This window comes from Meles meles, chromosome 14, assembly GCF_922984935.1.
Source record: "Meles meles chromosome 14, mMelMel3.1 paternal haplotype, whole genome shotgun sequence".
NCBI lineage: Eukaryota > Metazoa > Chordata > Mammalia > Carnivora > Mustelidae > Meles > Meles meles.
Genome location: NC_060079.1, coordinates 15,675,899 through 15,689,518, shown reverse-complemented (window position 1 = coordinate 15,689,518; position 13,620 = coordinate 15,675,899). Strand labels below are relative to the sequence as shown.

The 13,620-nt window shown below is 39.1% G+C and overlaps 1 pseudogene; it reads right to left on the bottom strand.

Moving 5' to 3' along the window:
* Positions 1 to 3,857: 3,857 nt before the first annotated feature.
* On the bottom strand, positions 3,858 to 4,005 carry LOC123925414 (annotated as a pseudogene).
* Between the last annotated feature and the right edge of the window lie 9,615 nt (positions 4,006 to 13,620).

Below are 13,620 nucleotides of genomic sequence, written 5' to 3'. Positions count from 1 at the left end.
ATATAAACATCGCATTGAGAAACAGGAGTCAGAGAGAACTAACAAGCAAGTGGGAGAAAGTACAAGGGTCAGCACATTTGAAATCAGGGGTCAGATTTTGGCAAGTCGAGGAAGAGAGGTTTACATGCACTGAATGGAGTTAGAAAGCTAACCACTGAAGAATCTCAACTACTGGTATCCATTAGAACTTAGGGTGAACAGAGAAGAGGGGGAGTGGAATTAATTCTTTCATATCAGTGAGATAAGAGGTGTTGCTGATAATTTTTTGATGAAGAATTAAAGATGTCTGCATATTATTTAGCATCATAGAGGTAATCGCCAGAATCGCTACAAGCTAAAATGATTAATTTTAATTAAAACTGTTCCTTGTTAATATGTACTTTTCCGTGTTCTAGTCTTCTATGTTGTTGGAATTTTTTTCACAAGGTATGTATAATTATTTTAGGAAAATAAAAGTTACATTTCACCAAGATGATTCCCCAAGCTTTTCCAAACATGCATATGTATACTTACACTGTAAAAAAAAAAAAAAAAAAAAAAAAAAAAAGCAGCAATGCATCAGATGTAATTTAGGAGGCAACATGTGGGAAGGATTTTGGGGGCTAGCCTTAGAAACCTTAGTCCTCTAATCACCTGCCTGATGTGGGACTCAATCCCAGGTCCTCCGCTTCTCCCTGTGCCCTTCACCCTGCTTGTGTGCTCTCACTCTCTCTCTCTCAAATAAATCCATAAAATCTTAAATAATAAACCAGATTTGTAGGATTGTTTTAAAGAAACAGTGTCATACATAAGGAATCCAAGAAGTAACAGATTCTAATGAATTAGAATCTTTACTAAACCATTCTCCTTCGATTTAAAGATAAAGAAGTTTCAGTTAAGGAGTGCCATTTTAAATGAATGGCAAGAAGCTTTGTGTTACCCGTCCCCTTTGTCACCTGGTTGACTAGATGTGTTGGCCGTCATTCTTATTTTGGTAGTTGGTGACAGCTAGTTTGTTACGTAATCTGGAAGATTCTAAATATCTTGGGTTACGTACAGGTAGATGTGAGCTTTTAAAGTGACTTCTTGGACTTTAGTTTCTTTGCTTCTTTAATGGGTATCTGGAAAACAGTGGTGCCCACAGGCAGGCACTATGAAGAATGGAATTTCCAGAAAAATGTTAATTAAATAAGGACTGAAAAGAATGAAATTTGGAATATGAGTATTTCTACTAAAATGGATACCTTGTGTGTTAAATTGGGTGAGTTTCTTCTGTTGCCTCACCATCCAACTCCCAGATCTTTCTCTAAGATTGTGAACCTTTAAAGATACCTTTACCACTCTTGTATTCCAGGGACAACTCATCTAATCATAAATGCATGCTCTGTAGATGTTCACCACGACTGAACAAAATGTCAGCGAATCACTTCCCATAGGTAGACTTGAAAAATAAAAACAAAACTTCAGAATCCATGGGCTCCATGTCTTCTGGTCACGATGAATCACTTTAAAAACACTGGTCAGAAATGTGTGCTAAGAGTATCAGGTGTGATTAGAGGAGCCATCAGGATGGCAGCAAGAGTACTTACTTCATTGTCTATTCTCAGAAATTTGATTTGAGCCACAAACTTGGATGAGAACGGTGGGCACAGGCTTCTTTTCAATTTCATGTCTGGAATGAAAGGGAGATCAGCATTTCATCTTTCAGGGAGGAGATGAGTTTTTGAGAGCTGTTCTATTAAAGAATGGAGGGTTTTATTTACAAATTCTGGGGAAATTGACTTGAACCCTCAAGAACTATTACTGGCTAATTCTAGGATAACAGCATTTTCCTTTTGATCATTTTCCCCTCCACTCTCGTCACTAGAAATAACTTGCATAGAGAGTTTAGGGTCACACTTGAAGAGTTTCTAATTCGCAGGCATGGCAGGAAAAAAAAAGTGTACATTTAATCCTTTTCTTTTCAAGCCAAAACAGGAGAAGGACTGTTTAAAAATACAGGCTCCAGAGTTAGTGAGAGCCACCGAGTTTAGATCCTTGTTCTTCCACATACTAGCTGTGTGACCTTGAGCATGTAGGAACATCCTTTTTCCTTAGTTTCCTCTTGAAAGTGAGGGTGAGACTAGGACCTACAGTAAAGGGCGGCTGGGAGCCAAACCATGTCAGACTTGAGAAATACTTTGCTAGATTCCTGATTTCCCACTGTTACTAGTTAACTATTTTAAGCCTCCCTTTTTCATCTGTAAAAAGAGAGAATTATTTTGCCTATATTATTGTGTTGATGTGAACATAACACTTGCTGTGTCTCTTGGCACATAATTAGACATTGATAAATATTAGTTATTATTTATTACTCTGACTTTTCGATAACACAGCAATTGTAACACCAAATAGGGTCTCTTCAGAGTGAACTTCAGAAACACTGCCATCTAGTGACACATCCAAACTCTCAATATCCTCTCTATTTCAGAGGCTCTAGCTCTACACCTTTGATTATTTCCAGCTCATTGATGAAATGGGCTCTGCTCAATCCTTTCAAGGCATGCTTTGAAAAGCTCTGCTTTGAAAAGTCACTGCTGGCCTCTGCTGCCCGCCCCAGACATCAGGGAGCTAGACAGATAAGAAAGGGAAACAGGTTGGCCGCATCAGCCCTGCGTGTGTACTCGGATTCTAACAAGCCATTTGTTTCTTTCCTAACTGCATTGACTCAAGCCTGGACACAGTGTTTCCTTAAGCAAACTGAACCTGAACAATACTGAAAAATCAATAAAACAGCAAAGCACAAAATGAGCTATGGCATTACTCCACCGTGCCATGGGACTGTCAGATCATATTGGGGTAGAGGGTGGTTAAAAAGGCTACGGAAGAGCCATGGCAATTATACAGTATGTCCCGTGTGACCAGAGGCCAGTGAACTAAGGATTATCTCAGTTAAGCAAGAGTGTAGTAGGTGTTGCGGAAACCACTGGCTCCCGGAGGTATTTGTGTGTTCATGGACTAGAACAGAAATTGCCCTAAAACGAACTGAGCATGCTGAACCTCATCTAAAGAGCAAACACAGAAATACGATAACTAACGGTGACTCTTGTGTCCTATGTGTGGAGGCCATTCGTTATATCTTCACAGTCCTGCTGCTGTTTGCCGGCAAACACCTGTGGGTCAAGGATTGTTCAGGCTCTAAATGTTGAGGAAATTTCTCAACTTAATAGAATGGAATAGACTTTAGAATCTTTTGCTTCAATTACCCAAGTAATAAAAGAAAAATTTCTGAGAGTAGAGATAGAGGAGGAGGTCAGGCCCCAAATGCCTAGAATTCTATTTCTGCCTTCTGCTTGATCTTGTGGTTCAGGACCCTGGTCTCCAAATCTTGGCGCCATCCTCACTTCTTTAGGAAGTCTCAGCCGGCCTCGGTGAGATCAAATTTTCCAGCACTGTTCTCATTGAACCAAGTACTCACTTTCTTCACACTTGTCACATTGGATTACATTGATGTGTGTGATTATTTGATTAACATGTCTTTTTCCTATTTGACTGTAAGCCCCATGAGAGTGGAGGCCCTATCAGATTTTGCCTGATCTCTTATGCCCACAGTCAGTGCAGACCTGTCACCACACAGGTGCTAAATAATTGATGAAAGGGGGAGATCACTCCTTGCTGGCTGAGCCAAACCTGTCACTGACCAGAAACGGATATATGCCTGTGGTCAAAAACCTTTGGACCTATTCACTGTCCATCCTGCTAGTTAAAAATGACTGTCACAGGGAGAACAGGGTGCTCAGGGAGAAAAACTAGGACTAGTGTGGCAGAAGAGGGACAAATTCATTTTGTCAGAAATAGGAAAGTAATATCTCACTCTTCTCTCTAAAACAGGACGAAGCTTAAGGTTTATGTTGGGGAGCAATGACTTAATTCTTCTCCAAAAGTAACCTTCGAATTGGGTGTAAATGACTAAAATTCAGTTTTATATTGGTGGTATGAAATCAGTTGATATAACACTTGATCTTAGCCAAAAGGCCAAGAAGCAATGAAATCAGTTGATATAACAATTCCTCCCTAAAATATAATTAAATAGTGCTTTATAGGTCTGATATCAAAATAATAGTTTATGTAGTAAACCCTGCTTTCAGGTCAGCACCCAAACCTACATGTGTTGATAGAGGGGGAAATGGGAAAATGAGGAACAAAAAAACATAAAAAGCCTTGGAGAACCTCAAAAAATAAATCTCAAGTCAACAAATACCTGTTTCAAGATTAAATACTACAGAATTGGAGTTCATAGCCTCATCCCTTCAACATGACAATAGTAGCATCGGGCCTATGTTGCTCTTATTGGTATTGCCAAAAATTCACCAAATATTTTTAGTAAGATAATACGTGGGGTTGAGGAGTAAAAGAAATGGTCCTTTTCTTCAAGGAGACTACATTATATTTCCATGAGGAATATGTTATATTTGTTATTGTAAAAAAGGAAGCTGACTTCTCTTACCCTCTAAAAACAGAATTTTATTTTGGGAATATTCTTTTTTTTTTTTTTTTGAAGATTTTGTTTATTTATTGGAGAGAGAGAGGGGGAGCACAAAAATGGGGAGTGGAAGAAGGAGAGGGAGAAGCATACTTCCCCACTGAGCAGGGAGCCTGACATGGGACTGGATCCCAGGACCCTGAGATCATGACAAGAGCTGAAGGCAGATACTTAATCAACCAAGCAACCCAGGTGCCCATGGGAATATTCTTGGTTGAGAGAAATGATTTAATCTGCTTTCATTGGTGGACCAAGAGAGTCTAAAAGAAAAAAAAAATTCTACCTACCTATCTAGACACAAATTCTTTTAACATTCAGTGTTACAGATAGAATTAGTGATGTATCAGTGTGCTTTTAGGGCTACAAAGGGTTATGGACTATGAGGAATTCTACTGTCTTTAGCCTAATAAAATACTTATAATGAGGTCAGATAGAATTAAGGGGGCAATTAAACATCTGACAGCAACAGTTTTATAGGTTTTGCTTGATTTAAGGAGTACAATGATAGTCTGGTAGTCATCATCTGGTGGTTAGAAGTTAACTTTAAACTCTTTGGAAGCCATATCTAATGAGTAATGTCCAAAATAGTTCCAAATGGGCTCCAAAAAACATGAGTTATGTAGGATTAAGAATTGTATAAATGGAATCTAGTTTGGTAATCAAAGTAATGAAGGTAATGAAGGACCTTATACTACACTGAGCCCCATTATAAGTTGGTTTCTTAAAAAATTGAACTGTGTAATCACCGATACTCTTCTTCAGCATGTTTTCCTACAAATATACACAGAAATAAGAGTTCAAAAATCACAATGTATCAGCTAGGTTCTAGCATTCTGTGAGTTTCATATCTTATATCTGAGTTCTAAGATTACTGTGCCATCTGACTGATATACACGTTCTTTCCTTTTTATTTTTATTTTTTACTAGATTTTTTAATCTATATGATGTGATGACTTTTTAGATAGAGCTAGGATCTAGGACTCTTGTAAAAAGTGTTTGCTGGAGGGAGGAGTCAAGATGGCGGAGAAGTAGCAGGCTGAGACTACATCAGGTAGCAGGAGATCAGCTCGATAGCCTTATCTAAACATTGCAAACACCTACAAATCCAACGGGAGAGTGAAGAGAAGAAGAACAGCAACTCTAGAAACAGAAAATCAACCACTTTCTGAAAGGTAGGACTGGCGGAGAAGTGAATCTAAAACGACGGGAAGATAGACCGCAGGGGGAGGGCCCGGCTCCCGGCAAGCGGCAGAGGAACGGAGCACAAAATCAGGACTTTTAAAAGTCTGTTCCACTGAGGGACATTGCTCCAGAGACTAAACCAGGGTGAAGCCCACGCGGGGTCAGCGTGGCCCCAGGTCCCGCAGGGTCACAGAAGGATCGGGGGTGTCAGAGTGTCGCAGAGCTCGCAGGTATTAGAACAGAGAAGCCGGCTGCAGAGACAGAGCCGAGGACTGAACTCTCAGCTCGGGGTTACCTTGAACTGGTCACGGGCTGGGTGAGCTCGGAGCGTGGCTAGAGGCTGGGGATACGGGAGTGATTGGGTGCTGTCCTCTGGGGGCGCACTGAGGAGTGGGAACCCAGGCTCTCAGCTCCTCCGGGCCGGAGACGAGGAGGCCACCATTTTCATTCCTGTCCTCCGGAACTCTACGGAAAGCGTTCAGGGAACAGAAGTTCCCAAAAGCGAACCCGAGCCAATTACTTAGTCCGACTGCCGGTAAGGGCGGTGCAATCCCACCTCGGGCAAAGACACTTGAGAGTCACTACAACAGGCCCCTCCCCCAGAAGATCAACAAAATATCCAGCCAGGACGAAGTTCATCTATCAAGGAAAGTAGGTTCAGTTCCTAAGACAGCAGAGCAATTCCAGAGGAGGAGAAAGCAAAGCACGGAACTCATGGCTTTCTCCCCATGATTCTTTAGTCTTGCGGCTACTTCAATTTTTTTTTTCTTTTTTCAATTTTTTTTCTTTTTTCTTTTTTCTTCTTCTGCTAAATTTTTTAAAACTTTTACCCTTTTCTTTTTTAACGTTTTTTGACTAGTTTATCTAAATATATATATTTTTTCTTTCTTTTTTATATTTTTTCTTTATTTGTTTTATTTTTTAAATTTTTTTCTTTTTTTTTCTGAACCTCTTTTTATCCCCTTTCTCCCCCCCCACAATTTGGGGTCTCTTCTCATTTGGTTACAGCGCATTTTTCTGGGGTCTTTGCCACCCTTTTAGTATTTTATTTGCTCCTTCATATCCTCTTATCTGGACAAAATGACAAGGCGGAAAAAATCACCACAAACAAAAGAACAAGAGACAGTACCGAAGGCTAGGGACCTAATCAACACAGACATTGGTAATATGTCAGATCAAGAGTTCAGAATGACGATTCTGAACATTCTAGCCGGGCTCGAAAAAGGCATGGAAGATATTAGAGAAACCCTCTCTGGAGATATTAAAGCCCTTTCTGGAGAAATTAAAGAACTAAAATCTAACCAAGTACAAATCAAAAAAGCTATTAATGAGGTGCAATCAAAAATGGAGGCTCTCACTGCTAGGATCAATGAGGCAGAAGAAAGAATTAGTGATATAGAAGACCAAATGACAGAGAATAAAGAAGCCGAGCAAAAGAGGGACAAACAGCTACTGGACCATGAGGGGAGAATTCGAGAGATAAGTGACACCATAAGATGAAACAACATTAGAATAATTGGGATTCCAGAAGAAGAAGAAACAGAGAGGGGAGCAGAAGGTCTATTGGAGAGAATTATTGGAGAGAATTTCCCTAATATGGCAAAGGGAACAAGCATCAAAATCCAGGAGATGCAGAGAACCCCCCTCAAAGTCAACAAGAATAGGTCCACACCCCGTCACCTAATAGTAAAATTTACAAGTCTTAGTGACAAAGAGAAAATCCTGAAAGCAGCCCAGGAAAAGAAGTCTATAACATACAATGGTAAAAATATTAGATTGGCAGCAGACTTATCCACAGAGACCTGGCAGGCCAGAAAGAGCTGGCATGATATATTCAGAGCACTAAACGAGAAAAACATGCAGCCAAGAATACTCTATCCAGCTAGGCTATCATTGAAAATAGAAGGAGAGATAAAAAGCTTCCAGGACAAACAAAAACTGAAAGAATTTGCAAACACCAAACCAGCTCTACAGGAAATATTGAAAGGGGTCCTCTAAGCAAAGAGAGAGCCTAAAAGTAGTAGATCAGAAAGGTACAGACACAATATACAGTAACAGTGACCTTACAGACTAATAATGGCACTAAATTCAAATCTCTCAATAGTTACCCTGAATGTTAATGGGCTAAATGCCCCAATCAAAAGACACAGGGTATCAGAATGGATAAAAAAACAAAACCCATCAGTATGTTGCCTACAAGAAACTCATTTTAGATGCGAAGACACCTCCAGATTTAAAGTGAGGGGGTGGAAAACAATTTACCATGCTAATGGGCATCAGAAGAAAGCTAGGGTGGCAATCCTTATATCAGATCAATTAGATTTTAAGCCAAAGACTATAATAAGAGATGAGGAAGGACACTATATCCTACTCAAAGGGTCTGTCCAACAAGAAGATCTAACAATTTTAAATATCTATGCCCCTAATGTGGGAGCAGCCAACTATATAAACAAATTAATAACAAAATCAAAGAAACACATCAATAATAATACAATAATAGTAGGGGACTTTAACACTCCCCTCACTGAAATGGACAGATCATCCAAGCAAAAGATCAACAAGGAAATAAAGGCCCTAAATGACACACTGGACCAGATGGACATCACAGATCTATTCAGAACATTTCATCCCAAAGCAACAGAATACACATTCTTCTCTAGTGCACATGGAACCTTCTCCAGAATAGATCACATCCTGGGTCACAAATCAGGTCTCAACCAGTATCAAAAGATTAGGATCATTCCCTGCATATTTTCAGACCACAATGCTCTGAAGCTAGAACTCAATCACAAGAGGAAAGCTGGAAAGAACCCAAATACATGGAGACTAAACAGCATCCTTCTAAAGAATGAATGGGTCAACCAGGAAATTAAAGAAGAATTGAAAAAATTCATGGAAACAAATGATAATGAAAACACAACAGTTCAAAATCTGTGGGACACAGCAAAGGCAGTCCTGAGAGGAAAATATATAGCAGTACAAGCCTTTCTCAAGAAACAAGAAAGGTCTCAAGTACACAACCTAACCCTACACGTAAAGGAGCTGGAGAAAGAACAAGAAAGAAACCCTAAACCCAGCAGGAGAAGAGAAATCATAAAGATCAGAGCAGAAATCAATGAAATAGAAACCAAAAAAACAATAGAAAAAATCAATGAAACTAGGAGCTGGTTCTTTGAAAGAATCAATAAGATTGATAAACCCCTGGCCAGACTCATCAAAAAGAAAAGAGAAAGGACCCAAATCAATAAAATCATGAATGAAAGAGGAGAGATCACAACTAACACCAAAGAAATACAGACAATTATAAGAACATACTATGAGCAACTCTACACCAACAAATTTGACAATCTGGAAGAAATGGATGCATTCCTAGAGACATATAAACTACCACAACTGAACCAGGAAGAAATAGAAAACCTGAACAGGCCCATAACCAGTAAGGAGATTGAAACAGTCATCAAAAATCTCCAAACAAACAAAAGCCCAGGGCCAGACGGCTTCCCAGGGGAATTCTACCAAACATTTAAAGAAGAACTCATTCCTATTCTCCTGAAACTGTTCCAAAAAATAGAAATGGAAGGAAAACTTCCAAACTCATTTTATGAGGCCAGCATCACCTTGATCCCAAAACCAGACAAGGATCCCACCAAAAAAGAGAACTACAGACCAATATCCTTGATGAACACAGACGCAAAAATTCTTGCCAAAATACTAGCCAATAGGATTCAACAGTACATTAAAAGGATTATTCACCACGATCAAGTGGGATTTATTCCAGGGCTGCAGGGTTGGTTCAACATCCGCAAATCAATCAATGTGATAGAACACATTAATAAAAGAAAGAACAAGAACCATATGATACTCTCCATAGATGCTGAAAAAGCATTGGACAAAGTACAGCCTCCCTTCCTGATCAAAACTCTTCAAAGTGTAGGGATAGAGGGCACATACCTCAATATTATCAAAGCCATCTATAAAAAACCCACCGCAAATATCATTCTCAATGGAGAAAAACTGAAAGCTTTTCCGTTAAGGTCAGGAACACGGCAGGGATGTCCATTATCACCACTGCTATTCAACATAGTACTAGAAGTCCTAGCCTCAGCAATCAGACAACAAAAAGAAATTAAAGGCATCCAAATTGGTAAAGAAGAAGTCAAACTATCACTCTTCGCAGATGATATGATACTATATGTGGAAAACCCAAAAGACTCCACTCCAAAACTGCTAGAACTTGTACAGGAATTCAGTAAAGTGTCAGGATATAAAATCAATGCACAGAAATCAGTTGCATTTCTGTACACCAACAACAAGACTGAAGAAAGAGAAATTAAGGAGTCAATCCCATTTACAATTGTACCCAAAACTATAAGATACCTAGGAATAAACCTAACCAAAGAGGCTAAGAATCTATACTCAGAAAACTATAACGTACTCATGAAAGAAATTGAGGAAGACACACAGAAATGGAAAAATGTTCCATGCTCCTGGATTGGAAGAATAAATATTGTGAAAATGTCTATGCTACCTAAAGCAATCTACACATTTAATGCAATCCCTATCAAAATACCATCCATTTTTTTCAAAGAAATGGAACAAATAATCCTAAAATTTATATGGAACCAGAAAAGACCTCCAATAGCCAAAGGAATATTGAAAAAGAAAGCCAAAGTTGGTGGCATCACAATTCTGGACTTCAAGCTCTATTACAAAGCTGTCATCATCAAGACAGCATGGTACTGGCACAAAAACAGACACATAGATCAGTGGAACAGAATAGAGAGCCCAGAAATCGACCCTCAACTCTATGGTCAACTAATCTTCGACAAAGCAGGAAAAAATGTCCAATGGAAAAAAGACAGCCTCTTCAATAAATGGTGCTGGGAAAATTGGACAGCCACATGCAGAAAAATGAAACTGGACCACTTCCTTACACCACACACGAAAATAGACTCCAAATGGATGAAGGACCTCAATGTGAGAAAGGAATCCATCAAAATCCTTGAGGAGAACACAGGCAGCAACCTCTTCGACCTCAGCCGTTGCAACATCTTCCTAGGAACAACAGCAAAGGCAAGGGAAGCAAGGGCAAAAATGAACTATTGGGATTTCATCAAGATCAAAAGCTTCTGCACAGCAAAGGAAACAGTTAACAAAACCAAAAGACAACTGACAGAATGGGAGAAGATATTTGCAAACGACATATCAGATAAAGGGCTAGTATCCAAAATCTATAAGGAACTTAGCAAACTCAACACCCAAAGAACAAACAGTCAAGAAATGGGCAGAGGACATGAACAGACATTTCTGCAAAGAAGACATCCAGATGGCCAACAGACACATGAAAAAGTGCTCCACGTCACTCGGCATCAGGGAAATACAAATCAAAACCACAATGAGATATCACCTCACACCAGTCAGAATGGCTAAAATTAACAAGTCAGGAAAAGACAGATGCTGGCGAGGATGTGGAGAAAGGGGAACCCTCCTCCACTGTTGGTGGGAATGCAAGCTGGTGCAACCACTCTGGAAAACAGCATGGAGGTTCCTCAAAATGTTGAAAATAGAACTACCCTATGACCCAGCAATTGCACTACTGGGTATTTACCCTAAAGATACAAACATAGTGATCCGAAGGGGCACGTGTACCCGAATGTTTATAGCAGCAATGTCTACAATAGCCAAACTATGGAAAGAACCTAGATGTCCATCAACAGATGAATGGATAAAGAAGTGGTATATATACACAATGGAATACTATGCAGCCATCAAAAGAAATGAAATCTTACCATTTGCGACGACGTGGGTGGAACTAAAGCATATCATGCTTAGTGAAATAAGTCAATCGGAGAAAGACAACTATCATATGATCTCCCTGATATGAGGACGTGGAGAAGCAACATGGGGAGTTAGGGGGATAGGAGAAGAATAAATGAAACAAGATGGGATTGGGAGGGAGACAAACCATAAATGACTCTTAATCTCACAAAACAAACTGGGGGTTGCTGGGGGGAGCTGGGATTGGGAGAGGGGGAGGGGGCTATGGACATTGGGGAGGGTATGTGCTATCGTGAGTGCTGTGAAGTGTGTAAACCTGGCGATTCACAGACCTATACCCCTGGGGATAAAAATACATTATATGTTTATTAAAAAAAAAAAATTGGAAGGGGAGGTGAACCATAAGAGACTATGGACTCTGAAAAACAACCTGAGGGTTTTGAAGGGTCAGGGGTGGGAGGTTGGGGGAACAGGTGGTGGGTAATAGGGAGGGCACGTTTTGCATGGAGCACTGGGTGTTGTGCAAAAACAATGAATACTGTTACGCTGAAAAAATAAATAAAATAGAAAGCCAAAAAAAAAAAAAAATAAGTGTTTGCTAAGCTGCATTGTGTGTCTAACATGCCCTTAGAGATTAACGGTACTAATGACACAACTGACCCACCCTACAGATTAAATGAAATCACCTCAATGTAATGACCTCAGCTCATTCATATCTGGCATGTTCTGTGTAATGCAGGTGTTGTCATTTATATTGCAGTATATGTATTACATTATGGCCCATCAATCACAGGTACTGTTTTAGGGAAATAAAAGGAAATGGGCTAAGATGCAGAGCTGATAAAGGAAGTGGGTGTAAATGAAAGGTCTTATAAATTTAATGGTAGACAGGGTCCCGTTTCAGAAAGTCTGACTAACTGAAAGAAGTGAAGAGAAAAGATAGAATTAGCATCAAAGACATAAAATTATAATTATTCTCTCATCCTACATTGGTATACTAGTTAAATTTGGGTTCTTGCCAATTCTCTAAAGGACGGAGCATTCTCTTGATTACAATACGCATGGATGTAGTCCTAAAAGACTATATAATCTAAATTTGTACAAGACTAAATGAATCATATATACACAAAGGAAGTGGTTCCTCTTTCCCCAAAATAGTGTGATATACCTATACGTAGCAATTAGTTCTAAAATATATCACAAGAGAATTTGATACTATAAGTGCTAAATTATCAAGGTTTGTGAATTATTTACTTAAAAAAAGACTTGTTTCTGATGTACTGAAACTCAAAGTCTTGAGTATATGCAAGATTGTTCCTATAATAGTACACATCTCTTTTAGTAACTTTCATTTGACCGTGCTTTCTTGAGTAAAACAGAAAGGAGTAAAATTTCAGCCATTATACAAAGAATGTCTCCAGGACAATGTTAATTGACCCCGGAGGTAAGTGTGTGCTTACCTGTATCATAGCATTTGATCATTCTAAAATTGTAACTGCTTTTTGACTTGTCTGTTTCACATAGAGCTCCTTGAGAATAGCAGTGGTACCACTGCAAATAGAATTAACTCAAAAATACTTGCTTAGTTAATAACTTGGGTTTATACAAAAGCAAAATAGGGACTCAGTTGACTTTAAGAATTCCTTGATAGTACACATGTCAGATGTACTTAAAATTATCTTACAAAAATTTGATTGAAGGACTCTTCCTGTTGTATTGCATTCTTTCTTTTTTATGCCAAGTAGATTTGTACTCATTTTTAAGGAATTCTAAACTTTTTATTAATATTAATTCAATTTAATTTAGTGAGCTTTATTGAGTTTCTATTTTGTGCTATGTGCTAAAGAAGCATGATGAATAAGACACAATTGTTATCTTCAAACATTAGATATGTAAAGAAATAATTATAATATAGTATGAGAAGAGTAATAATATCGGTATAAAATGCACCCTTAGCATAGAAGAGAGTGGATTAAGTCTGCTCAGACAAGTCCGAAAGACTTCCTGACAGAGATGACCTCTCCACTGAGGTTTCAAGGATGGTTAGTAGATGGGATGGAGGAGGAAGGACTCATCCTGGGCAGAACAATAGGTGCACAAGCAGAATGGAGCATCATGGGTAGACAAATGTGCAAGGAGGGACATGCTGTAGAATGTGG